This window comes from Leuciscus leuciscus (genome assembly GCF_965113295.1).
Source record: "Leuciscus leuciscus genome assembly, chromosome: 1".
Taxonomy (NCBI): Eukaryota; Metazoa; Chordata; class Actinopteri; order Cypriniformes; family Leuciscidae; genus Leuciscus; species Leuciscus leuciscus.
Genome location: NC_138725.1, coordinates 7,594,828 through 7,610,358, shown reverse-complemented (window position 1 = coordinate 7,610,358; position 15,531 = coordinate 7,594,828). Strand labels below are relative to the sequence as shown.

At 39.1% G+C, this 15,531-nt stretch overlaps 1 protein-coding gene and 1 long non-coding RNA gene across 2 annotated transcripts in view; both read left to right on the top strand.

Annotated features, from left to right (window-relative positions):
• LOC309478093 (uncharacterized protein) overlaps nt 1-15,531 on the top strand; it is a gene marked incomplete at its 3' end in the record, with an annotated part of 117,856 nt that overhangs the window by 9,126 nt on the left and 93,199 nt on the right. The window lies entirely within an intron of this gene.
• On the top strand, nt 8,634-13,736 carry LOC309492766. The gene is made up of 5 exons (XR_014203695.1): nt 8,634-8,696; nt 8,781-9,159; nt 9,251-9,330; nt 9,965-10,058; nt 12,650-13,736. It is a non-coding gene; the product is annotated as an uncharacterized lncRNA (long non-coding RNA).

The window sequence follows — 15,531 nt, the reverse complement described above, 5'->3', positions numbered from 1 at the left end:
CACAAGACAGGACAGGCATGTGACATTACCCCCTCCTTAAGGAGCGGCTACCAGACGCTCCACTAGGGACGGGAGGGACAGACCAGGGCGGGACAGGAGGGACAGACCAGAGTAGGGCAGGGGAAATGGACAGTTCGGGAGGCCAGGGCGGGCCACAGAGTTCGGGCGGCCAGGGTGGAGACCTTCCCTCGGGCGGCCAGGGTGGAGACCTTCCCTCGGGCGGCCAGGGCGGAGACCTTCCCTCGGGCGGCCAGGGCGGAGACCTTCCCTCGGGCGGCCAGGGCGGAGACCTTCCCTCGGGCGGCCAGGGCGGAGACCTTCCCTCGGGCGGCCAGGGCGGAGACTCTCCCTCGGGCGGCCAGGGCGGAGACTCTCCCTCGGGCGGCCAGGGAACAGGCACCGGCTCAAGAACAGACATCACCGGCTCGGGCACTGGAACTGGCACCACCGGCTCGGGAACTGGCACCACCGGTTCAGGAACAGACACCACCGGTCCAAGTGTGTGCGTAGCCCACACACACCACATGGCTGTGGCCATAATGGCCAGTGTCGCGGTCACTGAGGGCTCAGGAACAGACACCTCCGCCTCCGGCTCAGGAACTGGCACCACCGGCTCGGGCACTGGAACTGGCTCGGGCACTGGAACTGGCACCACTGGCTCGGGCACTGGAACTGGCACCACCGGCTTGGGCACTGGAACCACCGGCTCTGGCACTGGAATTCGCACCGCCGACTCGGGCACTGGAACTCGCACCGCCGGCTCGGGCACTGGAACAGACACCACCGGCTCGGGCACTGGAACTGGCACCACCGGCTCGGGAACTGGCACCACCGGTTCAGGAACAGACACCACCGGCCCAGGAACAGACACCACCGGTCCAAGTGTGTGCGTAGCCCACACACACCACATGGCTGTGGCCATAATGGCCAGTGTCGCGGTCACTGAGGGCTCAGGAACAGACACCACCGTCTCAGGCACAGACTCAGGAACAGACACTGGCTCCGGCTCAGGAACAGACACTGGCTCCGGCTCTGGAACAGACACTGGCTCCGGCTCTGGAACAGACACTGGCTCCGGCTCTGGAACAGACACTGGCTCCGGCTCTGGAACAGACACTGGCTCCGGCTCTGGAACAGACACTGGCTCCGGCTCTGGAACAGACACTGGCTCCGGCTCTGGAACAGACACTGGCTCCGGCTCTGGAACAGACACTGGCTCCGGCTCTGGAACAGACACTGGCTCCGGCTCTGGAACAGACACTGGCTCCGGCTCTGGAACAGACACTGGCTCCGGCTCTGGAACAGTCTCTGGCTGGGCAGGCGCGACGTATTGCTGGAATGCTACAGGCAGAACAGGACGCCTGGGCGGTGCGTCAGTGATCGCAGTCTCCTCCGGGATTGTCTTAGTGTTAAGAATCACTGGACCGTCAGTTGAAGAGGCCCCTTTCTTCCTCCTCCGTCTCCGGACCACCGAAACTGGGACCACCGGAACTGTGACGCTCTTCCTGGCCTCTCGCTCCTGCAAGCGAGCGAGACCCTCCACCATCTCCCCAAAAGTACCGTGATCATACGCCCTCCGAAGTATCCAGTCCATGGGTTCGTCGAGGGCGCAAAAGAAAAGGTCCTTTAGAGACTCATCATTGAATCGTAATCCCTCTGCCACTCCAAGGAATTTGGCCGCAAACTTCCTTAAGTCCGCGCCTTGTTGGCGGAGAGAATTTAGGACCCGAACACGGCTAATGTGTTCGTATAGGGGGCACGACACAAAGGGGGTTGGTGGATGGTGGGAAAGTCCTTGCTGAGTTCTCAACATGGTCGGATCGTTCTGTCACGTTACAATAAAGAAACTAATGGAGAACTCAAATGCAAGGAGAAATAATATTTATTTATAAAGGAAAAGACAAAGCACAAAACAAAACCCACGAGGGGGAAAACATTACAGAATACAAAACAAGAACTTCAAAAAGGAACATACCAAGCGGGTAACAGGAGAACAGGAACACATGACAAGACAACGATCCGACACAGACTGCAAACACAAAGGAACTTATAAAAGGGACAAATCAGGCAGGTAATGAGGGAACAGGTGGGACAATTGAAACCAATAATGAGATAACAAGGAGGGTGGGGTCAAAACAGAGACAGGAACACAAACACCACATGTGCTACACAAGACAGGACAGGCATGTGACACTTTGGTAACAGGGTTGATGAATACAGTCAATGCTACAGTTTGTGTAAAAACTGAGACAATGGGTTGAGATTATTTTCTTGACTTCCCATCATGCAGTAGAAAGAGCCTAGATGATGTCACTTCCTGTGTTTCACAGTTTTAATAAATACTGATGTCTATCAAATGCGCCTGTACGTAGCTCATAGCCAATCGTTTCAATTATACCAGATGACGTATGTAGAGCGACAGAAATTCGACGAGGAAGAAGACGAAATAAACTTGCGTTCTAAACTACTTATCTAAGGCTGCATCGAAAGGTAACTTCGCATCTGATGCCATGTTGGATCCATAGATATAAACAAACTGCTTCAGTGTGTCGCATAGATGTTGTCGTCGTCTTGCTGCTTGCTGTGATTGGGTCCTTTTTTTGAGGGGACAATCTGGTCCTAGCAGCATGAATAAAATCGTGCAAGGCAGCATGGGGAAAACCCAGGCTATAGTGTATTACCATTGTTTATGAGCATTTGCATTTAAAAGTTAATGGCTAAACGTATCTTTACAAAAGTTCACAATGCTTTTGCAGATGCAATATAATGTAGACAACATTGAATAAATACATTTTCGTCAGGTTAGATACTGATAATTAATCACTCAAACCCCTTTATCTTAACATCTCTACATAATCACATAGCATAGCATTACCTACACCATGATTTACCTGCAAAGTTTTTTCTATGTGTAAAGACCTAGCTATTTGCAAGCAGGCAAGTTGAAGCTCAAAAGGCGGGAGAAATTCCGCAGATGGTGTTCCCTGGTGAAGATATCGAGTTGGCTTGAGAAAGTTTGGACCGGGACTGGCTCGACGGGAGTGCGCGTGGAGCAGCGGGAACCAGAGAGGAGGCCGCTTCCGACGGTGTGGTCGCCGAGGAAGGCGAGCATTCCCGGGCGCAAGGTGACCCAGAGGCTGGTCGGGGTAGACCAGGAGTTGCTGCTGTGGACGCCGGGTGAGGCTTTGGTTCGCGTGAACTTCGCTGGGGACGGTGTGGTAGCCTAGTCACTGTGGAGTGGCTCACTGACTCGTGGCGGAGCGACTGCCGGTCCTGCGTTGCCGCTCAGATTGTGTTTTAGGTAACAACAAACAAGATGGCCACAAAAGAAATCAAAAAAGACATAGAGGAGTTAAAAGCAGCCATGAATATGATGGGTGAGGAACTGGCGACTATAGCCAAGCAACAACGTACTATTTTGAATCTCATGAATGAAATCACAGATCTTAAGAAGCAAAATGAGGAACAGCAGAACAAGGTTAACTTCTTGGAAGCTCGTGTATCAGACCTGGAGCAGTATACTCGAATGAACGATGTCTTGATAACTGGATTGAAGATTAAGCCACGGTCTTACGCTCATGCTGTGAATGGAGAGAGGCGAGACGAGAGCGCGGACCGTGACGATTCAACTGAGGCTCAGGTAACAGCCTTCCTCCATGATAAAAATATATCTATAAATAGACACAATATTGAGGCATGCCACATTATTCCAGCAAGGAACCAGAAAAGTAATCATATCGTCATTGTCCGCTTTCCTAACCGAAAGCATAAAATTGACCTGCTCAGACAGGGCCGTAAATTGAAGGGCTCAAATGTTTATATTAATGAGCACCTAACTAAAACAAATGCAGAAATTGCAAGAAAGGCAAGGTTCTTGAAGAAGAAAGGGATCATTCAAGCTACTTGGACTGCAAACTGCAAGGTGTTTGTTAAAATGAATGGCACTCCAGAGCAGGCTAAAGTTATGAGTATCAGAAGCATTGAGCAGCTCGAAAAGTTTGAAAGTAACGTTGGTCAGTAGAGCAAACTCCTAGGAGTTTGATCATGTAACTTTCATATTATTTTGCTTCTACTATTGTTGATTCAGCAGCTTTTGTCATGTCTAACAATATGATTGATTTTCAATATAATAGATGTTCTGATACTGACCAACGTATAACTGACTTTGATATGAATATCGATTCTGAAAATAATTTTTATGATAACTTGTATAACAACAGTGGCTATTATACAGAGCAACAGTTTAACAATAATATTAAACACGAGCACGGTATATCTATCATTCATTTTAATAGCAGAAGTCTGTATTCTAATTTTCAGAGTATAAGGGAATATTTAGGACAGTTCAAGAAACCCTTTAATATTATAGCCATTTCTGAAACGTGGATTAATGCCGATAGGGGCATGGATTTTGAGTTGCAGGGTTATGAATTTAATTACGTGAACAGAGAGAGTAGTTGTGGTGGGGGAGTGGCGCTTTTTGTTGACAAAGGTTTCATTTACAAAGTTGTTGAAAACATGGCAGTAGTCATTGATGATATAATGGAGTGTATTACAATAGAATTATGTATGGAAAAAACGAAGAATGTCCTAGTTAGTTGTGTATATAGGAAACCAGGATCCAATATTAATATATTTATGGAAAAAATGGAAAAAATGTTTAATAAAGTAAAGCATAAAAATATTTATATCTGTGGGGATTTTAATATTGATTTATTAAACCCCAACAATCATAAATTGACGGAAGAGTTTATTGAAACATTGTATAGTTTGAGTTTTTTTCCAACAATCACTAAACCAACTAGAATAACAGGTAATGGTGCCACTCTGATAGATAATATTTTCACAAACAATGTTGAAAGTACATCAACAAGTGGAATATTAATTAATGATATAAGTGACCACCTGCCAATCTTTGTGACTTACGACTGTAACTATAGTGGAATGAGAGAGTGTAATGAAATTAAATATAGGAGATTGAGAACTGAAGAAACTATATTTGCATTTAGAAAGGAATTAATTAAGTACAATTGGAATGAAGTAATTAAAGAAGCTGACCTTAATACTGCATATGAATTATTTTTAGCCATATTCATAACTTTATATAATAAAAACTGTCCAATAAAACAATATTGCAGTAAAAGTAAATATTCAGAAAAACCTTGGATGTCTAAATCAATTCAAAATGCTTGTAAAAAAAAGAATACTCTTTATAAGAATTTTATAAAATATAGAACGAAAGAATCAGAGTTAAAATATAAGAAATATAAAAACAAATTAACTAACATAATGAGGGTATGTAAGAAGGATTATTACAATAATTTACTAGAGAAAAATAAACATAATGTGAAAGGAATATGGAGTACAATAAATACTATTATTACAAAAGGACTTAATAAATTTAATTATCCAGAATATTTCAAGGACAATGACATACAGCTGACAAATATGAATGTGGTGGTTGACAAATTCAATAATTTTTTTGTAAATGTGGGCCCTCAACTGGCCAAAGATATAAAGTACACAGGGATGAAATACTCTGTGATGGATCAAGTAGATAGAAATCCACACTCATTTGTTTTGGGAACTATAGAAGGCAAAGAAATTATAGAGATTGTAAGTAAATATATGAATAAAACGTCAAAAGATTGTGATGACATTGATATGTCACTAGTAAAAAAAGTAATTGATGGAATTGTAGAGCCATTAATATACATATATAATTTATCATTTAAAACAGGAGTATTTCCTGAAAAGATGAAGTTGGCAAAAGTTATCCCATTATATAAAGCTGGTGACTCACATGTTTTTAATAATTATAGACCGATATCTTTGCTTTCTCAGTTCTCAAAAATACTTGAAAAATTATTTGTTAAAAGGCTAGATAATTTTATTGATAAAAACAACTTATTAATGGACAGTCAGTATGGATTTAGATCTGGTAGATCAACGTCTATGGCACTAATTGAGTTAGTAGACCGATTAACAAATTGTATTGAAAATAAAAAATATGCAGTAGGGATTTTCATTGATTTAAAAAAAGCCTTTGATACCGTTGATCATGAAATTATGTTAAAAAAATTGGAAAGGTATGGCATCAGAGGTATGGGCTATAATTGGATAAAAATTTTTTTGGAAAATAGGAGTCAGTTTGTACAAATGGGTATTCATCGGTCAGTAAGCCTCAGTATTACCTGTGGTGTCCCACAGGGGTCAGTTTTAGGCCCCAAACTCTTTATTCTTTATCTAAATGATATTTTCAAAGTATCAAATTTACTTAAATTTACTGTTTTTGCTGATGATACAAATGTTTTTTGTTGCGGGGACAATCTGCAACAGATGATGGAAAAGGTAACAATTGAAATGAATAAATTAAAACTTTGGTTTGATTCTAATAAGTTATCTCTCAATCTGAACAAAACAAAATTTATGGTATTTGGGAATCGTATTATAAATACAGATGTCAGTTTGATAACTGATAACCAAATAATTGAAAGAGTTTATGAATGTAAATTTTTGGGTGTAGTACTTGACCATAAATTGTGCTGGAAGCCCCACATCAAAAATTTGTGCATGAAGATGGCTAGGAGTATTGGTATATTGAGTAAAACCAGATACATATTGAACAAAAATACATTACATATTATGTACTGCGCACTTATTTTGCCATATATGTTATACTGTGTGGAAATTTGGGGAAATACCTATAAAAGCAATTTACAAAATATTTGCACACTACAAAAAAGAGCAATCAGGATAATAAATCATACTGGGTATTACGAGCACACTAATCTTCTGTTTTTAAATTCACATTTGTTAAAATTTATGGACATTGTTACATTTAAAACTGCTCAATTTATGTTTAAAGTCAAAGAAAATAATTTACCAGGTAACATAAGTGCAATGTTTAATGAAAGAGATGGGGGATATCATCTAAGAGGATATTGTATGTTCAAACAACCTCTTGTACGAACTGCTATTAAAAACATGTGTATATCAGTTTGTGGGGTAACCTTATGGAATGGACTGGATAATGACATCAAACAGAGTTTTAATATCATTCGGTTCAAAAATAGATTAAAGAAATCATTATTGGACCAATATAGATAAGCAAAGATTGAAACACCGGTCTAAATCTGCAATGTGAAAGTGTTGTGGTTATGGTATTGTTGTGAGTTATGTAAGATCTATGAAAAATGAATGTATTAATTGTGTATTAATTTGCTTTGTAATGTTATGTTGTTAAATAGGGGCAGGTTTAAATAAGCTAATTGCTTCTGCCTGCTCCTTCTCAAACAAATCTTTTATTTTGATATTATTATTATTATTATTACTATTATCTTTTATTTATGTATTTATTACTTTTATTTTGTTTTTGTTTTTGTGATGGTTGTTTTATTTCATGGTTTTAATTATTGTTTTGTATGTTGTATAACTATGTTGATTGTTTGAGACAAATAATAAAGAAAGAAAGAAAGAAAGAATCACCGGACTCGCGCGTCCTACATGTCTGTAGTTTTTAAGCACTTTTAACTCGTGTTTGTAGTTCTAACCGAATCCTCGGCCAACGCACGATCTGCACTTCAGATTCTGATCGGAAATAGTAGACCATCCGGGTATCTTTGAAACCAACATACTACGATTTTGGACGTACTAATTCTATTTTCGAAGACTATTTAGGGCGGATAGTATGCGAGAGTAGGCACTGCAGTGAGGAGAGGAGGAGTGAAAAAAAGCGCAGGCAAGCCGGACAGTTCTCTCTTCTCGCAGTGGATCCGACACCTGCAAGATCAAAGATGGATTTTGCGGGATTCACACTTGTGCACAGCGTTGCTAATAAACTGGATGTAATTTAAGTTCTGTTGCTTTTATATGAAAATAATTATAATGAACAAGACACCCATTTAATTACATACCAAAGACGTGTTTATCAATCCCTTTTAGTCTAATCACAGACATGTTTTATATATATATATATAGCCTATATATATTTGTAAATATGACAGCAAATAACCCATAGGATCACACTGTCAGAGAGTTTGGGAATACTAAAGCATTATTATGACCGCCGCTAGCATAGCTAGCGAAAGCGGTCATATAGGGATTGTCAAAGTTTTTTTTCTCGTCATCTACTGAATTTTTCGTCATCGATACCAGGGTCACAGAGAAGTCCCTTTCTATGTTGTGCAAAAATGACTCAATTTAAGAAGGCCTACACATTTAGAAAACTTTCAAAGACTGTTAATGTTTTTGTTGTTGTTGTTGAGTCTGATGAAGGTAAAATCACTCGGATTTACTTTGATATGTTTATTCTATTGTTATTTTTCTACTCACTGTTTTTTTCTTCCTTATGTTAGATGAGGAACGACCTATAACACAAAAAAGTCATATAGTTGTACTTCCATTGAATTAAAGGAATATTCCAGGATTTGTGATATAAAACTGTATACTTGTTTTCAAAAGTATAGTCACATGATTTACACATATGCTAATAACATTTTTATGGCTTAAAAAAAAAAAGAAAAAAGAAAAAAACTACAGCTCAAGCATGTACAAGAGTGCAACTGTTGGACTAAAAATGGGTCTTACAGACATCTTTTTTTTTAATCTAATGATTTATTTTATGTTTAAAGTTCCATCTCCTTCATCACAACTGCAGCCACATCAGTCCATTTCTGCCAACTTTCAGAATCAAGGTACATTAAAACCGTTTTTTTTGTTTGATAACTAGACACATGGATACAGATATTAATCTGAATAATGTTTTTGTGACTTGTTAGGAAGTGTGAATGATCCACAATCTCTTCGAGATGGTAACTATTTAATTCCATCATAATTATCTTACTTATTAATCGTCTCCCAAACAGACGTATGTGTTAATTTTTTTGCATTGCTGTAGTTAGTTATGTCATTAATTTCTAAACAAATTCTGAACAGAAATATACAAGCTATTTGAGAATTTGGAGAGGAGAATCATACTGAAACTGGACGAAATCCAGGAAAACATCACCTCAGCGGTCAGAATGCAGAATCTGAGGCAGCCAAGCACATCTTATCTCTGATCTCACACAGAGGTGCTGGAGGAACCTTAGTAAGACTGTGGAGGAATTAGAAGAGCTGTGTGAGAAGCTAAAACATGCTGACCTTCCAAAGAAGATGGTAGTGCCACAACACAAGTAACATTACTAACCTGAAATACTTTAATAACAATCCACTCTTGTGATTAATTGCTGTTTTTTGTTGTTTGTAGATTCGTTATCTGTGTCTTCAGAGTGGAGGATCCTTGGGAGATGGAATGAAAGTGAAAGTGACACGTGACGGCCAAGTATGGTAACCCATACTTGGAATTTGACCTCTGCATTTAACCCATCCAAGTTAATGCACACACATTAGGAGCAGAGTAGTGAGTAGTTAACACACACACCCAGAGCAGCGGGCAGCCTTTGTGTGGCACCCAGGGAGCGATTAGGGGTTAGGTGCCTTGCTCAAGGGCACCTCAGTCATTTCCCACCGGTTCTGGAATCGAACCAGCAACCTTTGGGTTACCAGTTCAACTCCCTAACCACTAGGCCATGACTGCCCCTTAACATTTTTATAAGGAGGAATAAGGAGAATGTTAAAAAAAATTGGAGATAACTCCTTATGGAAACTTTATAGCTAACAAAGGGAGAAAGGGAAAGCTTAAATTTCAGCAGCTCCTAATTAATGATGTGATCATACGTAAGTTTCAAAACTTGCCACTAATGACTAATAATGTATCTGTGACAATCCCCAAAATCTCACTATTTGGAAATATAAAGAAGTTTGTTCATCGTAAATGTAAAATTTGTTCGTTTTCAGTACTTAGCGTTCAGACTCGGCACTCATTTTGAAAACAAGATTAATGTTTGAAGCATTTTAATAGAACTTTAAACATCTACCTGAGTGCAAGTTTTAATAACTGTGATCTCTGTATGTAATCAAGGTGCCTGCAGTAAGGCATATCCACACCAAAAGACCCAGAGTGTGGAGGAAATGATTGCTGGGACCCTGAAACATGCCCCAGATCAGCACATCAGGCAAGTGCATAACATTTAATTCTAGCAGTTATAATAGATTAGATGGGTACATTAGATGGGTACATTAGATGGGTACATTAGATGGGTACGTTAGATGGGTACGTTAGATGGGTACGTTAGATGGGTACGTTAGATGGTACGTTAGATGGGTACGTTAGATGGGTACGTTACATTAGATGGGTACGTTAGATGGGTACGTTAGATGGGTACGTTAGATGGGTACGTTAGATGGGTACGTTAGATGGGTACGTTAGATGGGTACGTTAGATGGGTACGTTAGATGGGTACGTTAGATGGGTACATTAGATGGGTACATTAGATGGGTACGTTAGATGGGTACGTTAGATGGGTACGTTAGATGGGTACGTTACATTAGATGGGTACGTTAGATGGGTACATTAGATGGGTACATTAGATGGGTACGTTAGATGGGTACGTTAGATGGGTACGTTAGATGGGTACGTTAGATGGGTACGTTAGATGGGTACGTTAGATGGGTACGTTAGATGGGTACGTTAGATGGGTACGTTAGATGGGTACGTTAGATGGGTACGTTAGATGGGTACATTAGATGGGTACATTAGATGGGTACGTTAGATGGGTACGTTAGATGGGTACGTTACATTAGATGGGTACGTTAGATGGGTACATTAGATGGGTACATTAGATGGGTACGTTAGATGGGTACGTTAGATGGGTACGTTAGATGGGTACGTTAGATGGGTACGTTAGATGGGTACGTTAGATGGGTACGTTACATTAGATGGGTACGTTAGATGGGTACATTAGATGGGTACGTTAGATGGGTACGTTACATTAGATGGGTACGTTAGATGGGTACGTTAGATGGGTACGTTAGATGGGTACGTTAGATGGGTACATTAGATGGGTACGTTAGATGGGTACGTTAGATGGGTACGTTAGATGGGTACGTTAGATGGGTACGTTAGATGGGTACGTTAGATGGGTACATTAGATGGGTACATTAGATGGGTACATTAGATGGGTACGTTAGATGGGTACGTTAGATGGGTACGTTAGATGGGTACGTTAGATGGGTACGTTACATTAGATGGGTACGTTAGATGGGTACGTTAGATGGGTACGTTAGATGGGTACGTTAGATGGGTACGTTACATTAGATGGGTACGTTAGATGGGTACATTAGATGGGTACGTTAGATGGGTTCGTTAGATGGGTACGTTAGATGGGTACGTTAGATGGGTACGTTAGATGGGTACGTTAGATGGGTACGTTAGATGGGTACGTTAGATGGGTACATTAGATGGGTACGTTAGATGGGTACGGTACGTTAGATGGGTACGTTACATTAGATGGGTACGTTAGATGGGTACATTAGATGGGTACGTTAGATGGGTTCGTTAGATGGGTACGTTAGATGGGTACGTTAGATGGGTACATTAGATGGGTACATTGTAACATTGACCATATGACAGATTAAAATGTTATCTGATATAATAAAAAATATACAGGCTGCGAAACAAACTATAATATTTTGTCAATAAAATACAACTATTACATTTTTCATATAAAATGCATTTCAAGACATAGGTAGAAATAGCATAGAAATAGCTTTAAAACCATGCCAGCGAGCATTAGATTATTTGTCAATACCTTATCACCTCTTATGTTATCCATAACTCTTTATCTTTCTCTCAGTCTTTGCATAGAGCTGAACTTTTTTAATTTACTGAAGGCTACACATTTTACTATATTAATTCTCAATATGTACACATTCATTTTTAATCTTTTGCCTAACATGATGAAAACGGCTTCATGTTTCTTGTCCCCTCACAATGACAGTAAACTAATTAGGCTGCACATGAATCACGTTACAAAGGCCCATTTTCAGTTCAAAATGTTATAACGTTTAACATTTATAATCTAAAACAGTTGTCAAATATTAAATGTTTAGTTTAGGTACTGTACTTACATCTTATCTCGCACTTGACCGTAAACTCGTGTCGACTGTGGAGTCTTCCTGCTAAAAAGATTTGCGCTCAGCGACAGTGAATATAAAAGCCCGCCTACTTTGATTTGATTGGTCATCTCAAATATTTCTGACATTGACGAGCAGTGACAGACCAATGAAGCTCAGTTGAACACGCACACACAAACACACCCTGTCCTCTGTATCTGACGTGCGATTGAATATAAGATGGGGCTTTTTTCTTTGAAAAAATAAGTGTAATAATTTGAGTAATAATCTGCAGCATTTTAATAATAATAATATCTAATATTTCATAGGAATATTGATGTATAATTTATTTCCATATTCACTTGTTGGGTCTCCCAAAATGGCTGATAAACATGATTTAAGTCTTGATCTCCTCTACTGTGGATATGTATGAAATCAATGCCCTGTTCTGTAACAGAAAGTCTTTATCCCAATAATATCAAAGATCATAATAAAAATAAAAACTATAAATATCATAAGATAGCCTAACTTACATTAGCCTACTTATGATGTCATAAGTAAAACAAGAATATAGAAAGTATATTTTTAATTATGCCTATGTTTTGTAGGTCTATATCAGTTACTAATTACTGTGCTCATTTGGTTATTTCAGGTTAGAAGCCAACAGGAAGAATTTCCATCGGAGTAACCCCGGCCACAGCTGACAACCAGATCCAGATCCAGATCCAGACCATCCATCTATTATCTCATAGCTCAAATACACCACGGAATTCGTTCAAATAACCTGTATTAACCACTTGAGGTGACTTTTAACTCTGAAACATTAATTATTCAACACATACATGCAATACTCTTCCCATTATAAACAAAAGGGTCAACTCTTTTACATACAACTGCATATAACATCAGAATTTAGTAATTCAATACCATTTATCGAGCATTTTACACACACAAAAAAAATATTTAATTACAACACAATGTATTGAAAAATTTTCCTCAACTCCTCTTTCCCACTTTTACAAAAAGAACATAAATGGTCAATATCAGAGTATCTTGCAATTAATGATTTAACAGGGTAATGATATGCAGCATTTTAAAATGTATTTCTTTGGTTTTATTATTAATGCAATATTTAAAGGGGATTAACCAAGCATATTCTTCCAATTAATATTATCAATAATAGAGTTTCCTCTACGTGCTATTTTATTTTGTATTTGAAATATTGTACAAATATGTTTATTATTGCATTTTTTATCAATCAATTCAATGCCGTTTAATATTAATTTTGGATTTGTCATTAATGTGGAGTTATATTGAATATGACTTGTGATAAGATGAATCAGAGTAAGGGAAACAGCTTTAACGACAGAATTAAATTCCTTAAAATGCACATGGAAACTATGGATTTGCATGAATTGTTCGTATGTCAAAAGATTTCCATAATTATCAAACATATTCATACATGATTAATATCCCTGTTAAACCAAATTCCTTAAAAATAAGCATTTATTGGCAACCAATATATATATACAATATATTGGCATTATTCCAAATAAAGGAAGTGTGAGGAGCGAAATTGTGTGAGAAGCAAATTTTCCAGGCTAAAAGAACTTGCTGGTGGAATTTGGACAATTTAAGAGGGAGTTTAGAAATATTAAAGTCACAAGTTAACAGAAATACTAGACCAGCTATTTGGTGAAAGATACGATGTGGGATATGATATGGAGAGAGTCACCACTGACCGAACATCTTCTCCATCTGACTGTACGCGCCGCCATGGCAACGCACTGAGTGACGTGACGTCATATGTTTTTACATTTATTCATTTAGCTGACGCTTTTATCCAAAGCGACTTACAATTGCTATATATGTCAGAGGTCGCACACCTCTGGAGCAACTAGGGGTTAAGTGTCTTGCTCAGGGACACATTGGTGTCTCACAGTGGATTCGAACCCGGGTCTCTCACACCAAAGGCATGTGTCTTATCCATTGCGCCGCCACCACCACATATGTAAACTCTCTATGGTTCAGGTCAGCAGCGGTTATCAGACTTACGGACTAAAGTGTTACAAACGCAGTCTACAGCTTTATAGAACATGCAAACATAGTCTACACAGCTCCTATAGATTCAGAATCTGACAGAATACGGTGTCATTTAATATATATAACTTTATACAATATAAATTGAGTTACTTTGACGGCATCTTCAGCTCAGGTGATCATAACAGTAACGTTAACTTAGTTCAGTAGAGTCACTAGTGTACAAACGCAGTCTACAACTGTAAACGACAGGCAGAGATCAGTGTCAATCAGATATCATGTCTGCAAACTTCCCACTGGAGAGCTTGTCCGAGATGAAGGATGAAGGAAACACAGTATGTTTCCAAGATTAAGGAAACACAGTATTCAGATATCATGTCTGCAAACTTCCCACTGGAGCTGGAGAGCTTGTCCGAGGACGCTCAGCCGCTGGGAGGCGCTGGTATGTCCGCTAGGATAAGGCCGAAACGCAGAACAACTGAGGCGACTGACCCGAGAGTCACTCGGGAGGACCTGAGAAGAACTGCTGTATGCTGGAACCGAGCTATCCCACTCTTTTGCTGCAAGCCCCCAGATAACAACCAAAAAACAGCAGGCACCGCAACCACCAAAGTCTGCAAACTTCCCACTGGAGCTGGAGAGCTTGTCCGAGGACGCTCAGCCGCTGAGATTCATCCCTTAAATTGTACGTGTAACCTGCGTCGCTCGACAGTGCAACCCTCACTTACAAACAGCGAAATATGCAAATGAGCGTGAAGTGCACCGCTTCAAGATTTGGACCAGTGACCAGAAGACCAGACTCGCTCAAGAGACTGTGTCAACAGCAAGAGGAGAAAGAATTTGTGACAAACACTCGCTGCGTTAGAAAATTTAGTATGATGTATTTCAGGAATTTAAATAATAAAGCAGTGAAATTTAAAACATCACATCACACAGGAGAAAAAAAAAAAAAAAAAAAATATATATAATGCCAGGAGAACAGCAAGGATTTGCCGTGGAACAAATAAATGTAACCTTATTATAACCCTAATTTATAATTCCTAGTCAGTTTATAATTATTATTGTTTTTCTCTTTTTTCCATAACCTATTTAGTTTCAAGCTAATAAATTTAATTGACCCTTATTCTATTAATATATGTATATCATTTATTTGTTTACCTATTTATTCAATTTGTCTCTAATTGGCTTATTTAATGTTAAGTAAACGTTTTAAATTCAAATACAATCCTTCCAAATTAAAACCCTTTAAGAATACTTTTTTCTTTCTCGTTCTCCAAAAATATATATATATATATATATATGAAACCAAAATTAAATTAAATGAAATACAATAGAACTTAAATAGAAAAAATAAATATAAATAAATAAAAAAATAACAGTAGAGAAAATAAAAATCACAGGTCAAATTTACTGCTTAAATAGCAGTCTCAATATAATTCAGATTCCTCTTTTTATATATATACACTAATTCTCAGTTCCAGTTCGAATGCTGCT